Here is a 17,351-nt window from a genome sequence, read left to right as displayed (position 1 = left end):
GCAGACCACATGACACAGCCACAGTTATTAGAAGGGTTTTTGTGTCAACGGGAAGGAGAAGCATGTCTATCCTTTGCTTCTAACTTGAAACTTGGCTGCAGAATCTGCATCATGGGGAAGCTACTTATTCCCCTCTTTACCTGGTGCTTTTCCTCATTTGACATTATTTCAGAAGAAAAGCAGTAAATAAATAGATGGAACCAGCTAGGTAGTAAAAGTCAGAAACTGCAAAGAAAGAAGCACACCTTGTACAAAATGGGCAAGGTGTAGTATCCTGTTGGTGGCCCTTTGGGTAATGTTGGCAATATTTGCTCTCTCCTCTGGATCCATTCTGTGTCTGTATACTTCATTTCTTCTATGCATTAAAATTCCTCTGCAGCATAATATTTGCCTCCTGGTTTTTTTCCCCTCCATTCCTAAAGATCAGCCCTGGAACATGTCCTTGTGCCCTGTTCTTTCCCTCTACCCCAGATCGGGCATTTGCTATTCTCTCATATATAGAATACCTGGTCCTTTTCAGCTGGGGGTCCATGACTGATAATATTGCGTTTTCTACACTGCAGAAACATAATGCCAGCACTCCAATCTGTCTAACTATTACCACCCTGGTTTGGTCAATATTAAGACAAATCCATGCTATGCAGCGTTGATCTGAAATCCTGCAATCTCTGGCAACAAGGAGCTCAGGGCCTGACTGTAAGCCTGTGTCTTTATGTCACTGGAGGCAGTAGTGCCCTATTCCATTTCTTCAGAACTCAAGATTGTGAGGTTTTCTCTCGTGTATCTACATGAGATGCTAAAAGTCCCCAAACTTGCCTGTCCCCCCACAGCCCCTGCCCCCAGCCCCACTGATAGGGGCCACCAGCTGCCAGTAGGGCTGTGCACAGCTTTAGGTTGTGATTTGATTTGGAGGAGATTCGGTCTCATTCAGTGGCTGAATCTCCAAATCTGAATCAAATCAGGGGACCAATAAAAAGGTCCAAATCAATTCAAAGCTCTCCGAATCTTTGCAAAAGATGTGGAGAACTTCAGCCATTCAGGCAGGCCCCGCCCACAGCAGGGAGCCAGAGCTAGACTCCATGCCGGTAAGTAGGGAGTGAGATTTGGCCGAATTGATTTGGGACAGTGGTTCAAATCACCAAACTGAATCACTGTCCCCCGAATTGGCCAAATCTGAAGCGAATACTAGCTGCTTCACACAGGCCTAGCTGCTCAGGCTATGGGGCCAAGGACCCAGGTCCACAGCTCCCTGCCCCCAACAGAAGGCAGTGGCTGCTGCAGCAGAAGTAGCACAAGCTGGCTCCCCCACTGCTGCCAGCCTGCAGAGCTCTTTGCAAAAGGGGGAAATCTACAGGTTTCTCTGCTAAAAGGGAAAATCCATTTTTTCTCTGAGAAAGCAGGGAAATCCATATTGGGATGTGCCCAGAAGAAGATGTACAGAGGGGCAGAACTTGAAGTATGGCACTAAAGATTTCTCCAAAACACATTTTATGGGGAATACATCCAGCAGTCTGAATCCTAGAACAAGCATATAGTTCCAAAAGCACTGGAAGGAGGAACCCTAAAAAAGGGTTTTAATTGTTCTTCTATTCCGCATAGTTATTAGGGCTGTGTGAAACACCATCATTTCATTTTGATGTCTGTTTTGCTGTTTCAAAGGGACAGTGTTTCGTTTTGAAGCACAGTCCCATTTCATTTCATCAAAACCGTTTGCTGTTTCAACAAGTTTTGTCATTTCACCCACAGGCTATATTGGGGAATCATGAAAATACAACTTCACCATTTCTTGCCTAATTTAGATTAAAACTGTAGGGATGGTATCCCATTCTCAGGGCATGATGCCTGTCAAGTTTCAATGAGATAGGTGCAGAGGTTTCTGGGAAACTGCACCTCAAACTGTTCAAACCAGAAGTCCTGACACTTGCCAGCAGTGGAAGCCTCCTCTCATCCAGCATGCAGATCCGGGTGCTGACACCCCTGGGAGGGCTGTGCTGGGCTCCTCCCTGGGGTGTAGGACCCTGGATCTGTGCACTATATGAGTAGGGACTGCTGCTGCCACCTGAGACCCGTGAAGATTACTGCTGCTGCCTGAGCCTCCTCTCATCTGGTGCAGATCCAGAGGCCTGCACTTCCCAGAGCAGTCCAGCACACCCTGGCAGCCCTCCTGGGAATGCGAGCCCCCGGATCTGTGCCCTGGATGCAAGGTGGCTCAGGATGCCTTTCCCACCAGGGACCAGCGCCCCCCATTTGCCTCCCTGCTCGGCTACAGCCCCCCACTTGGCCCTCAACTGGCTCCAGCCCCCTGGCTTGTCCGGCGGCTGGCTCCAGCACCCCCCACATTCTCCCCCCCCAGCTCCAGCCCCCGCCCCCGCTCAAAACATTTGAAATGAAACACCTGGTGAAATTTCGCACAGCCCTAAGGCTTATTCCTGTTTCTCTGGGGGCAGAAACCAGAAGCCAAGGAACCCATTCTCCAGCTTCTCTGGCTGGAGAGTCTGGGAGCCAGGTCACCCATTGCCTGGGTGAATGCCTGGTGCTGTTCAAGAGGTGGGCACAAGCACCCCCACTGCACGGGGCATATTCGCAGAAGTAAGTTGAGGCATTATGAAGCGCATGTGAATGGAGGTGTCCAGCTGAAATGCAAGTCAGGTGTGCCCACCCTCGAGGTCGGTGTGAGTGCAGAAACACCCTGTGCTTCAGCATTCCCATTGGTGGGCTGCTCATAGGCTGCCTTGATGGTCCCCAGGGGTTGCCTACCATCTCCCCATTCTCTGAATCCCTCTCCACTGGCACCTGTGTCTCCTCATTATCTACATAAAGATCTTAAAGCCAGTTACGCTTAACCATCCCCCTGGGATAAGGACCCTAAAGTTTTGGTCTTTGCATTGCTACTCAATATGTAATGGGGAACTTCTACATTTGCATTAATATGCTTTAATTAGTGTGCATTAAGTTTAGTATGTGTAATAACGGTACTAACTTAATGTGCGGTAATCAGCAATACTGCACAGTAACGCTGGCACATATCTTTTAAGTGGCGCTAATTTACAGTAGTTTAATGCTACTGTGCATTAGTGAATTAGCACGGCTTCTGCCATTATGCACTAATGTGCAGTACAATTAGTCTTCTACGCTTTTAGCATCTTATGTAGACACACCAGAGAAACCGTCCACATCTGAGTTCTGGAGAAATAGAGAAGGGCACCACTGCCACCAAAGACATGAAGACACAGGCCTGCGACAGGCCCCGGGATCCCCCTTTTTGACTGAAATTGCAGGATTGGAGATCAGCTCTGCTTAGATTTGCCTTAATATTGACATAGTTTTAACCAAACCAGAGTGACAATAGCTGGAGAGATTTGAGTGCTGGTATTATCTTTCTGGAATGTAGAAAGCGCAGAATTACCAGTCATGAAGTCTAGCTGAAAAGGGTAGGACTTCATTGGGAATTGCGTCATGTTGGGTGCTGGACTCTGCACAGGAGGGAATTTCGTCAGTATGTTTGTAAATAAGGAACGGAGGGGAGAAGCACCCAGGAGGCAAATATTATTCTGCAGAGTAATTTTAATGCACAGAAGAACTCGAGTTTCCAGACACAGAAAGGATACAAGGGAGAGAGAAAATACTCCCAAGGTTTTCCAAAGGGTCACAACCGGGATTCTACGCCTGACCCATTTGTACAAAGGTGTGCTTCTCTCTTTGCAGCTGCTGACTTTTACTACCAAGCTGCTTCCATCTATTTATTTACTATTTTTCTACCTGAATAATGTCACATGAGGCAAAACACCAGGTAAGGAGGTAAATAAGTAGCTTTGCCATCATGCAGTTTCTGTAGTCAAGTGTCAAGTTAGAAGAAAAGGATAAAACAGCATCTCTTTCCTGTTGACACCAAACCCCTTCTACACCACCGTGGCTGTGTCATGTGGTCTGCAATGGATTGCAAGTGGACTCTAGGGAAGCAGAGGTTTCCTTTTAAATGACAGCATAGCATGAAGAAGCCTTAATCATGCTTAGCAATGCTAAGCCATCACAGCAGAGGTGTTGAGTGCTTAGCACTGGTACAAGCCATGTCCTTTGGGTCAGCCATGTATATGTATATTGGTTTTAATGTCCGCATTGTTCCAGTGCCATGGATATTTGTGCTGGATTTAGCATGGCCAGTGCTTTCCAGGGCTGTTTGTATGGGACCCCAGGGGGGTATGGACCAGCAGCAACCACATCAAACCAGCCTTCCGCATCGGTCATAGCAACAACACATATACGGTGGCCTTCTAGGGAAGGGGGGCCAACAGTCAGACTGGCCCTGGTAAGACAGGTCTTCAATCATGTCCAGGCTGTCAAACATCTTGCTGTGCTGGAGGTGAACCTGAAACACACAGAAGGGAGCAGAGGAGACATGACACATCTGCAATTCTGGTGCGATCAAGGGTCAAAAGTTGAGTGCAGTTCTGGTAGGGATCCAGGGACTGGGGGATGGAGCAGGGAAATGCTGACCTCATCTCTCCTTTCTCCCTGTGTTGCTGCTCTCCTTTTGTCCACCTCGTCTCTTTGGTCCACTTTGGTCCACTGTCCCCCAAACAACAGCTTTGAAACCTTCTCACTTACTTTACCATCACAGAGCTGGGTGGAAAGCAGGCTCCAGGGCTGTGTGGGGCAGCTATAGCAGGAGTAGGAGAGGGAGTTGTTAGTTCAGGTCTAGGCATCCCCTGGCCCGATGGTGCAGGCACAGTGCTGGGACGTGGGGAATGTGCATTCACTTCAGGACCCAGAACCCAAGTCTTCCTCTTTCTGTCTCTTACTGCTAGGATCTGGGGGAAAAGGTGGATTCCACCTCTGCAGCTTGTGGCACTTCAGGAAAGATTCATCCTTAGGCACTTTCCAGTTATGGATCCCACAATCCCAGGCAAAGTCAGGGCTGTGGGGAATAACTCTAATTAAGAAGAGAGGTGGGATGTCAGATATTGCTCCCTCAGTTCTTTGCTTTGCAATGGCTTAGCATGCTGCCTGGTTTGGATTGGAGGAGCTAGAGTCTCTTCCTTTAAGCTAAGGGGTCCCTGAACACCTAACTCTCACCTAAGGAATTTGATTGTCCCCTCTGACTGGACATTTCTACATTTTGCACAAGACATGGTACATCATCAGGTGACCTGATCCCTTTTTCACTCTGGGTTCTAGTGTCTCAAATGCCCGGGAAATGCCAACCTCACCTATGGTTTCCCTAATGCCTATTACCCACCAACTGCAACAAAAGTCACAAAAACAAAAGACTCAGCTGCTCACATGTTGGGTCCCAATTCTTCTCTGTCCCTTGCTCCAGTCCCCTTAAGCTGCTCTGCTGACCAGCCCCTCTCTAGCCCCCTTATCTTCAAAGCACTTACTCAAGATTGGGGACCCAACCCATGTTTCAGGGAAGACTGCCACTTCCCATCCATTTTGGAAAATGTTTCCTGCAGGCCCCTTGACTCCTTGTGAGTCAGCAAGTTTCCTAATGCATACATGAAAAATGAGGCTCTTATGGGAATAAAATGGCAGGACTTGTTCAAAAAATATTTCAATTGAAGGTGTGACATCCACAACAGAATTTTTTGCATCTGATAAATAAAAAAAAGGTGTTTTGTTTGCACCAGGAAGTTTAAGAAGCTGTATAATAGGACTTGCAAACCAGTGCTCTTTAATTGCTTCTACTATTCTCTATGGTAAACCAGGTAAGTCTTATTCAACTCAGTCTCTTTGCAGCTATGGAGAAACTGTGTTAAATAATCATTTAACATTAGGACTCAATCTTGTGTATATATACAATGTGATGTTTTAGGATTTTATGGAGTACTAAACTACTACAGAAGCTTTCAAAGAAAGGTAGAAATTTGACAGACACATGAGAATTTGGGATGTGGTTGTAGATCTTATTGAGGCCACAAAGCCTGCCAAGCTTCAAGAAGATAGGTATAGGGGTTTGGGTGCAACTGTACCGCAAATTGTTGAAAGCAAAACTCCTGTCATGTCTATGTGTTACAACACAGGGGGGTCAAAACTGCAGGGCTGGTAGCTCTTACTGAGGCCACAAAGCCTGCCATGTTTCAAGAAAATCAGTGTAGGGCTTTGGAGGGACCTGCACCTCAAGCTGCAGACAAGCAAAACTCATGCCACGGGTGCTGTGGGATTAACTGTGTCTGTCCTGGGGCGGGAGGGGAGACACTGCTGCAGGCCTGGCTGCTCAGCTGCTGTGTTCCTGGTTACCAATCAATCATGATTCACTCAGGGACCAGGGACTCAGGGACCAGCTCAATACACAGGACCTAGCTACTACATAATGACTTAACAAGTATCAGTTAGCACCTACAAAACCGGGCTAAGGAGAGGAAAGACTCAATACAGACAATCAACTGCCCCAAGACAGACACAGTCTTGGCAGGAGTTTTGCCTGTAAGGAGCTAGGGGTGCAGGGCCCCAGGACCCCCCCTGCACCGATCTCCCCGACAGCTGGCATGCGTCACAGCAGGGGCCACCATCCCTGCAGCTGTCACCCCGCTGCACCTTAACACGCAGTGTCACCCATGGCACCAGCTTTGCTTGTCCGCTGCTTGAGGTGCCGCTTCCCCCAAACCCTTGCACCAATCTCCTTGAAACTTGGCAGACTTTGAGGCATCAGTAAGAGCTACCACCCCTGCAGCTTTCACTCCCCTGTGGTGTGACACACAGCCATGACATGAGTTTGGCTTTCATGACTGTGGGAAATTGAGTTCAGTGACTAGGGGCATCTGAATGTTTTCTTTTCCCAAATTTTTAAGAATTTTATTCATCATCATCTTATGTGTAATGCTGCTGCTTTAAATTTACTGTTGATCCCTTTTATGCTAAAATTCAAGGGAGAGTGATATGTAGAGGAAGAGGAATGTATTTGATGATGAAGGCAGAATGGCAGATGTCATGCTCTGTTGCCTGAGATGGATTTACTCTACGGAAGTTCATAAGGGATGTAATCCTCCTACTTTGGGACATCACCCAACAATAAGGCTAGGCCTAGCTTTGTGGCACAGGAGACAAATTACTTTTCGGCTCAGAATAGCCCATAATTACAGTTCACAGGGCTTCTTATGTCATTGTCTCAAGCACAAGGCACTGAGCAATTTCAGGATTACAGATCATATATCTTACAAGACATCACAACACCTTGACTCCCACTGACGTGTGACTGGAGTTAATGAGTACTGTGTCTCATTTCCAAAATCTGTCTGATACCAGTAGGCCTGTAATAGAAGAGTGGAGGAGAACATGACAGTTATTCTAGGTATAGGCCAGGCAGTAATGACTCTATTTTGAAGATGCAACAGGATTTCTGTTTAGGGTCCACTTATTCCAAAGGCCCAAAGGCATGTGCAGCAAGATTCGTTCAAAGATTCACCCCATGACAGAAACGAGTTAGATGGATCCATGTACTAACAGTTCCAACTACATTATGTATAAGAAAAAGATTGGATAATAGATTTTTTCCCCAGGGATAGCCTTGTTAAATGCTGGACTCTTAATTAAGCAAATGAGGTCATTACTCCTCGCCGAACCCAGACATGGAAAAGGATTTTTAAGTTGGCAGGTGACTCTAAGCAGGGTGTTGACTTGCAGCCCAGCAATACCCCACCACAAAAACAAATGGGCAGACTCTTCAAATCAACTGGAAACTAAAGCAGTATATTAAAGATAACAGACAACTACAATACTTACAATAATTACAAGACTGTTTACACTGATAAGTATGAAAACATCTTGAGAGAGAGAACAGAGATGAACAGAATGATGCTGCACGTGACACTGGCACAGACACAGGGAAGTTCGCTGTGACAGGGTCTCAGGGTCTCAGGCCCTGCGTTTACACTAAGAACAACACTGATTCCCCACCTTCCCAGGAGATTTCCCCTTGTCCAGGGTACTCCGTCTCCTTCCATCCAGGCAACAGGTGCTACGGTACCTAAAGAGTGCTGGCCCACCAGTACCGGTCCTGGTCTGTTTGATCTCTCAGAGGGCTCACCAGGGAGTCTTGCTCCACTGGGATACACACCCACCTCCAAACACTCCACAGACACTACACACATACCAGACACCCTTCGTCTCATCCAGGCTCAGACTCATGACACCTAAACAGTCTCTCTTCAGACACTAGGCCTCAAACTCTCTCTCTTTCCTCAGAGATGCACCAAACTCACACACACACACACACACACACACACACACACACAGAGCAGAGTTCTGGTCCCTATTTAACCTTCAAAATTACCCCACATTCACAATCCAATCACCTCTCTAAGGTACCTGTCACTCAAACACTCATCCAATTGGTGCTTCCATCGGTCCTCATGTTGAAACAAACGTTACTTTTCAAACGTCTGACCAATCATCATCCACTCTACCTCAGAGAATTGTGGTCACTACTTTTGGCACCCATGTCCCTGTTGCCAGGTCTCTTCTGTGCATACTAATGTATGGATTTTATGTACTCACCGTGGCTTTATCTTTATATACTCACCATGGCTTTATTTTTATATACTCACCATGGCTTTATTTTTAATGTACTTACCATGGCTAGGGCAGAAATTACACATAAACCAGTATAAGTGATTGGAATTTGATTCATATCTGTAGCACAACAGAAGTTTAGTGCATATAAACCACTTTCAAAATGGTCAAAACCAGTTGATGGATAAATATGGATGGATGAAGCAGGTTCAGCTGATTTAGGATAAATTGGTTTATTGAAATTTTGTCCCACATCCCCATTTCTGCTAAAGCAGGCAAAGCATCTGGAAATGAAGTTTTATGGACCAGTGGTAGTAGCAGCTTTCAGGTTTCAGGGTTAGAAAACTTTCTGTTTAAGGACAAAATGTCCAAATGCTCAAAGGACACTTGTAGAAACCATGAGTTTGAATCCTCATCAAATTGAATAGGTTCATAAAATTTAAACTTGTTTATTTTGGAGAGTTGCAGCAATGTTTGCATACACTAAGCTTTTGAATAAATTAAGCCCAGTCTCCAGCCAGCACTGCAGGAGAGCTGGACTGTCCAGCACTGCCTCCCCTGACCCGATGGCCCTGCCCCATACCTTGCACGTTGTGGCAAAACAAGCAAAACATCTGGCAATGAAGCTTTATGGACCAGTGGTGGTAGTAGCTTTCAGGTTTCAGGCTTGGAAAACTTTCTGTTTATGGACAAAGTGTCCAAATGCCCAAAAGATGCTTGTACACACCTCGAGTTTGAATCCTTTTAAAATTAAATATGTTTATAAGATTTAAACTTGTTTATTTTGGGGCATTGCATCAGTGTTTGCACACACTAGGCTTTTGAATGAATTAAGCCTAGTCTACAGCCAGTGCCACAGGAAAGCTGGATGGTCCAGCACGGCACCCCCACCCCCCACCCTGGAACCCCCTATCCCATACCTTGTGCCCTGTGTCCATGCCTGTGCTAGAGGGAGATCAGAAACTGCACAAGAAAAAAAAAAGTGGAAGCAATTCAAAAGCGAAAACAACTCGAAGGGGTGAACTACAAAGAAGTCACAGCCATCTGGTGAACAAAGAGGCTCATTACACCTCTTTGAGTGTCTTTGTATTTGTACGCAACAAATCCATGAATGAGTTGCTTTAATTACCAGTGAGCCAAGCTAAACTAAGTCTAAGGAGTTTTACTTTAATACACAAGAAAGACTTTTAAAGTGTCTGGAAATCCTGCCTGTGCAAACCGACACACAGTTGCAGCACAGGAAAGACCAAAAAACATGGTACATACAAAGGCCCAAAAATCCAAGATATCCTCAGGAATTCTTAAAAAAAACAACACTAGGGCAATCTAAAGAAGAGATAAAAGATACCCATCCCTAATGAAGTGTTTTGCTGATGAATTTTCTGTTACTTGTGGAAATTTGGGATGTGCCCTGGAGAAGAAGTATGCAAGAGCTGAACTTAAAGTATGGCTCTGATGCTTTCACCAAAACATATCTTATGGGGAATAAGGCCAACAGTTTGAACCATAAGGCACATCTACACGTGCATTAATGTTTCCATGGTTACTGTGCATTAAGATTAGTACCTGTAATAACAGCTACTATGTAAATGCACAGTAACCAGTGCTACTGTGCAGTAGGGCTGTGCGAAACTTCGAGAGTTGATTTGATTTGAAGGAGATTTGGCCTGATTTGGTGGCCTAATCTCTGAATCCAAATCTGATCCGGGAACCAGTTAAAAGGTTTGAATTGATTTGAAGCTCTCCAAATCGAATTGGAACAAAATTGGAGATCTTTAGTGATTCGGGCAGTCCCCACCTGCTGCAGCAGGGAGCTGGATGCGGACTTGAAGCTGGTAAGCAGGGGGTAGGGGAGAAGAGGCTGGAGGAAGTGGGAGGGGATGATGGGGGAACTCCCACCAGGTCCTGTCCCCTGCCTGCTCCCCAGCCCCCCTGAGCACTCCTGAAGCTTGGGGCTTCATTGTAGAATGGATTAGGACCCCCTTGTCATTTAACTCAGCCTCCCACTGTCCCCGACAAGTATAGCATGAAATTGGATGTAATGATGCAGGCTCGCAGGTCCGAGATAATGGGCACTCAGAGATCTATGTTAATATATCAGGCAGCTGCTCAATATTCCTTCAGTTGTATTACATCGGGCAGTAAAACCTGGAATTCTAGGGCTGTGCAAAGCTTCAGGTAGTGATTCAGTTCGGAGGAGATTTGGCCCCATTCGGTGGCTGAATCTCTGAATCTGAAATGAATAAGGGGGCCAATTAAAAGGTCTGAGTCGATTCAAAGCTCGCTGAATCTTCAGAAAACATTCGGAGAGCTTTGGTGATTCGGACAGTCCCTGGTGGCTGCATCAGGGAGATGCAGCTGGCCTCTGAGCTGGTAAGTAGTGAAGGCGGTGGAGAGGGGACCACTGAGGGACCCCCGCTTCTCCAGCCCCCCCAACCCGCCCACTCCTCTAAGCCCCCTACAGCTGCTCCGCCTGCCCCAGCTACCGGCCCAGTGGTCACCAGGTGTTGCTGGGCGAGGGAACGATTCCCACTGCCTCCCACTGCCCCACACTGCATGGTGGGTGCCTGACCCTGCAACTCCCCCAGCCCGCCCATGGGTGCCCCGCCAGGGACAGCTCTGGCCCTTTAAAATATCAGTAGGAATTGAGTCATACTGAGTGCGGGGTTCTGCACAGGTGGGAATTTCATCAGCACATTTGCAAATAAGGCATGGAGGGGAAAAAATCATAGAAGGCAAATATTATGCTGCAGAGGAATTTTAATGCACAGAAGAAATTGCGTATACAGACACAGAAAGGATGCTACGCCTGGCCCACTTGAACAAGGTGTGCTTCTTCCTGGGCAGCTGCTGACTTTTACTATCAAGCTGTTCCCATTTCTCTATTTATTTCTTTTCTCCTTGAATAATGTCACATGAGACAACTAACCAGGCAAAGGTATCAGCAGCTTCTCCATGATCCAGTTCATGTAGCCAAGTTTAACATTAGAAGCAATGGGTAAAAGAGCTTCTCTTTCCTGTTGACACCAAAACCCTTCTTCACATCTGTGGATGTGTCAAGTGGTCTGGAATGGATTGCAAGTGGACTGTAAGGAGGCAGAGACTTCCTTTTAAATGACAGCACAGCATGAAGAGGCCTTAAGGTTTAACAGCGCGGAGAATTCAAGGTTCAAACAGTGACAAAGCAAAGTGTAGGAAACACATGTGTGGGAAAGGGAGTCTTCTAGCAATGCTGAGCCCTCACAACGGAGATGCTGAGTGCTTAGCACTGCTCAAAGCCATGTCCTTCGGGTCAGCCGGGAATCTGTATCTTGCTTTTCATGTCTGCATTGCTCCAAGTGCCGTGGTATTTGAGCTACATTTAGCATGGCCAGCAGTTTCCAGCACTGTACCTACGGCCCCAACGGGTAGAGTAAGGGAAGCAGCCTCCAGCACCATATAAGCCCCCATAGCCATAGCACCTGTTATAGATATATGGCTTTCTGTATGTGCATGGGTCCCAGCAACCAGACCTAAATGGTCTTCTATAAGTGCATGGATCCCAGCAATTATTCCAATATGGCCTTCTATAGCAGGGGTCCCAACAGTTAGACTGGCCCGGGTACCAGAGGTCTTCCAACATGTCCAGGCTGTCAGACATCTTGCTGTGCTGGAGGCGAACCTGAAACACAGCAGGGAGCAGAGGAAACATGACACATGTGCAGTTCTGATGGGATCAAGGGTCAAAACCTGGGTGCGACTTTCAGGGAAATCTGGTAGGGGCCCGGAAACTGGGGAATGGAGCAGGGAAACGGTAACCTCAGCCCTCCTTTCTGTCTGTGTTGGTGCTCTCCTTTCCTCCACCTTGTCTCTGCTCTACTTGCCCTCAGTCTGTCCCCTAACCAACAGCTTCAAAGCCTTCACACTTTTTTTGCCTGCAAAATGCTGGCTGGAAAGCAGGCTCTGGGGCCATGATGGGCACCTGCAGTAGGACGTGGGGAGGCAGCCTTTATTCCAGGCCAAGGCAGCCCCTGGCGTGATGCTGCAGGCACAGTCCTGGGACGTGGGGGATGTGCATTCACTTCAGGACCCAGAACCCAAGTCTTCCTCTTTCTTTATCCTACCACTAGGATCTGGGGGGCAAAGGTAAATTGCACCTCTGACACTTGTTGCACTGGAGGAATAATTTATCCTTAGACAGTTTCCAGTTATAGATCCCACAATCCTGGGCAAGTCAAGGCTGCAGGGAATCACCCCAGTTGGGAAGAGAGGTGAGATGTTGGATATTGCTACCTCTCTTCTGGGCTTTGTAGTGGCTGAGCATGCTGCCTGGTTTGGATTCATGGAGCTTGAATCTCTTCATTTGAGCTAAGGGTGCCCTGGACACCTAACTCTTGATTTTGATTGTCACTCCTGACTGTGCACACCTACACATTGCACAAGACATAGCACAGCATCACCTCAGTTGGGTCCATCTTTCACTCTGCCCATTAGTGTCCCTTGAAATTCCCTTGAAATGCCAACCTCACCTCTTGGCTTCCTAACTCCTGCCACCCACCAACTGCAACAAAAGCAACAAAGATAAGGGATGCAGAAGATGCAGTGCGGCAAGAGTCAAGCCTTATTGATGATTGCAATGACAGCTCTAGAAAGGCCAACATAGAAACAGATATGGGTCAGGGATGTGATGACCAAATCCCTCTGCTTCTGGTCACATGTTAACTTGGGTTAAAGTTCTTCTTCTCTGTCCCTTGCTCCAGTCCCCTTAAGCTTCTCTGCTGCCCAGCCCCTCTCCATCCCCCTTCTCCTCGAAGCACTTACTGAAACTGAGAAACCCACACCTTGTTTTGGGAAAGAAGGCCACAACCTATCAGTTTGGGAAAACTTTTCATGAAGTGTGGGTTAGGGACATATAAACCTCTAGCATGGAAGGGAGATATTTGGGCTTTCATCCCTTTGTGAGTCAGGAAGTTTGCTAATGAATACATGGAGAGGGAAAACTTTTCTTACAATAAAAAACAAATTAGGGCAAGCAGCTCCACTGGTTTCAGTGGAATTTTACATTGAGCAGCTGAAGATATGCATATAACACGAGTCAGATTATTCTGGGAATTTCCAGGGGATCAAAGCCATGTTCCTATTTAGCTATGGTCCTGTCTTCAATAATGTTGACTATCACCTGCTTTCAAGCACAGTAAGACAAACTTGAAGTAATCTATGACTGAATAAACTGAGGGAAATTATCCAACTCTTTCATAGATTAATAGGTATGAAATCTTTAGTTTTTTGAAAAACTGAGATCTTAAGCGAAATAATGTCTCAGATGCTGATGTCCCTTGGAAAATTGTCAGACTTAACTTTCAACTGTGTCTTCAATTTAATAACACAATATATATATATATATATATATTGTGTTATTAAATTGAAGACACAGTTCATCTTAAAATGGTGAAGAATTATAGAGCCTGTAGCGAGGGCTCAATACTAATATAAAAGGTTCATTAACCCTACATGGCTAATACTAGAGATCTAAAAATAATACAAAATAAATAATCCGAACTTACCAAGTTCACTACGAAGAGTCAATCTAGAGACGTGGGTAAAGAACCGAGGTTTGCAGTTGCTTTTATATGCTGTCTTGCGCTGCCGGGAGAATCTGAAACACCCTTTTGCATTTTGAAGTTGTTAGTTGCAAAACAAATGTTGCTGCATCGCTTGTTCTGTGAATTGGTATAATTGTTTTCCTCCATGATTATTAGTTTGTCATCAGTCTCAATTATATGCCAGCCATGTGCATTGCCGGCTTCTTTCATCTTTTAGCTTCATAGGCAATCTATATATTTGGATTCCTTGTTCTTCCTGGATTAATTGGAGTGACGTTGGGATGCTGGAATTCAGGTTATTTCCAGCAGAGCATATGAAAACTCAGAAATACCCCATGAACAATGCAGTGATGAATACTAATGCCCCTCAACCCTCCCTGCAAAATCATAATTTAATTCCAACATTTTTTAAAACTGTTTCGATTTGTTTTTTTCCGTATATTTTTATTTCAGAATTTATTTTATGTATTATTATTTCCCTTTATGATTTCATATGCTGGACTCTGAACATGAAAAGGAAGAGAATGTGAAGCATGAGACTATTTCTAGTCCAGATCTTACTATACATACTTACTTGAAATGATTCAGTTGTTTAAATATAATAAGTGACAGAGCCGTTGCACTTCAGGAAAGAGTTTCTAATGCACACTGCGCTAAGCAAATTCATCCTAACGATGGCTAGGAAATGAACTCTAAGTGTGATACCCAACCACATGGCAGGAAGAGGTCTGGGATCTATGTTGGCATGGGAGAGGTAAAAATATTTTGAAGGAAATAAAATATGAATGTGCATTTAAGATTTTACTTTTTTGGAACCATCAAATTAAGGTGGGTGGGTGGTGGGGGCATGGCAAACTTGGACTAGATCAGCCTGATATGTCTTATGAGAAAATTCTTGATGTTTGATTTCTAAATTGACATTTCTGTTTTTGCACGTAGGGAGAACAGCTCGGAAGTTTACCATCAGATAATTCCCCTGGAGAATGAGCCTTCTCATGCAGGAAGAAGGCAATATTAATGGGGTTCACAATTTTACTTTCTTGTTCATGCTTTACTGTTAATTCATAAGATAATTCACCCAGAAGTACGCTGCATAAAAACACAAACAGAAATGAGCTTAAACCAGGCTTTGTAGGAATTACATTGTTTTTGGAAGCTAAGCCTGATTTTACATGATATCCAAATGATGTTGTTGTCAGTGTTTGAATTATGGGAGAGCTGGGGAGAGGGGAGGGGCTGAGCTCCCCCAAAGAGACAAGAGCCCCCTGTAAGATTTGAAAATCCTAACCTGGGGAGGGTCTCTGATTTCATTAGAGCATTATGATGGGCAGCCCACATTTTTTTTTTTTGCAGACCCTCACCAAGTGCAATTTGACCCCTGGTTGTCTTTCAACACAGCCTAACAGGACTCAGCCCAGTGGGCTGCATGATGTGCTTGTAAGACTTGGATATTGGGTTTTATTTCTGCCTTGGCAAATGACTTTTTGGGTGACCTTCACCTCAATGTATCCCTGTATATTTGCATATGAAATGAGGATAATAACAGACATGCTGGATGTTCTGGGATTGCCTCTGAATTTGGAATATCCAAGCACTTTGCAAACACTCATTAAGCTGTCTTATTAGAAGATTAATAGTTTGATAATGGGAGACGCCACAGTCTTTAATAATATCCTTTTAAAATAGACATCAAGTTCTCAGAATTCAGTGTCCTAATTACTTCATGGTTTGTCACCTCAAAATCAGAAGCTGTTTGCTTTTCGCTAAAAGGCAGCTGTGCGGTTGTCTCTTTTCAGAAACAGTGTTTTAAAATTTACAGGCAAGATCCCCAGTGGATATTACTCGGCAATGTTTATTACCAGCAAAGATACCTTAAAATCAAAGAAATGTTCTTTTTGCCTTGACTAAAGGAAACATTTTACGGGTGCACATTCCTTTATGAAAATTGCTTTCAGGAAGGTTGGGAAGGAAATAAGGAATATGGGTTGAAGTTGGCTTTGCAGAGAGGAACTGGATATCATAGATTTAAGAGCCTAAACTGGATTCTCATACATGCATCAAATTGCACGATGGATGCTATTCTGAATACCCTGAAGATTTATTGCCATTGTATCTCTGGCAAATCCCATAGAATAACACGAAGCTTATTCTTGGCTCTTATGCTCTAAGATGAAAGGAACCTGTAGGGTGTATTTTGCATGTCATAGCCTGTGAGTCTGCGGATGTGATCACACAAAACGCAAAGCGGAACAATTACAGGGATTGAAGGAGCCATGTATACAACACAATTAGTTTTGTAACTAAGCGCCTCCAGCAAAATGGGTGTTGCAGATCTTGGGGGAAGTCTGAGAAGTTATATATATAAGGGCTCAAGTGTGGGTGTTTTATTTGTTTCATTGAGTTATTTTCCTTGGTGAGCTGGGTAAGAGCAATTCTCCTCCATTTCTTTATACTAAAGACATATTTGGACAGTAATACAATTTCTCTGCCTTTTTGATAGCTGTTAGGATGCAGCTACTAGGAGACTCATGCCTTAGAAACCTCTTTTTCAGATGGATGTTGGTAGTCGGGGCACTCATTTCAATTCTAAATCACTACGAGCAGAGCACTTGGATCTTTTAACTAGCTTTGAAAGACTTGATACCCAACTTTTAGCTTAGCAGTGGCAGGGAGAAATTGCCTCTTTGAATCCCTGATGGACTGCTTCAGGGCTGTACTCCTTTCTGAAGGAAATGGTCCTAAATGCCGCTTGATGCAGGATGGTTGATTAGATGTGCGGAGGCTGTTCCTGGAGGTTTTGGTATGCCCTTAGCAATTTCTGTATGCCGATTCTGGCTGGGGGGCTGGGCTGATATACACTAGTGGAGGACACAATCCTTAGTGTTTCTCCTGTCCCACCTCCCAGAATTAATACCAGTGGAAATACTCATCCTTAATGTCTCTTTTGTGGGACAAATGAGTATTTTCCGTGCCTTCATAAACATGTCTTGCTGACGGAAGAGAAACTAAAAATGTGTTTGTCTACAAACAAACACATCTACCTGAACTCTTCCCTGCCAAAAAATGTCTCACTTGGAAGCCAAAGGAAACTAGTTTGTGTGCTGTGTTTAATCCCCCCGCGATTACTGTAGCAGTATTAATTCTCTCCCTGCAATATTTGGCATACATATCTTCTAAAAAGGACTATAAGTGTCACACATTCCTAGCTTGTACGTACATGTTTCAGTACATAATGTATTCAGTACATATTCAGCTGTGTGT

Source organism: Alligator sinensis, unplaced genomic scaffold (genome assembly GCF_000455745.1).
Source record: "Alligator sinensis unplaced genomic scaffold, ASM45574v1 scaffold552_1, whole genome shotgun sequence".
Taxonomy (NCBI): Eukaryota; Metazoa; Chordata; order Crocodylia; family Alligatoridae; genus Alligator; species Alligator sinensis.
This window is presented reverse-complemented; position numbering follows the sequence as displayed.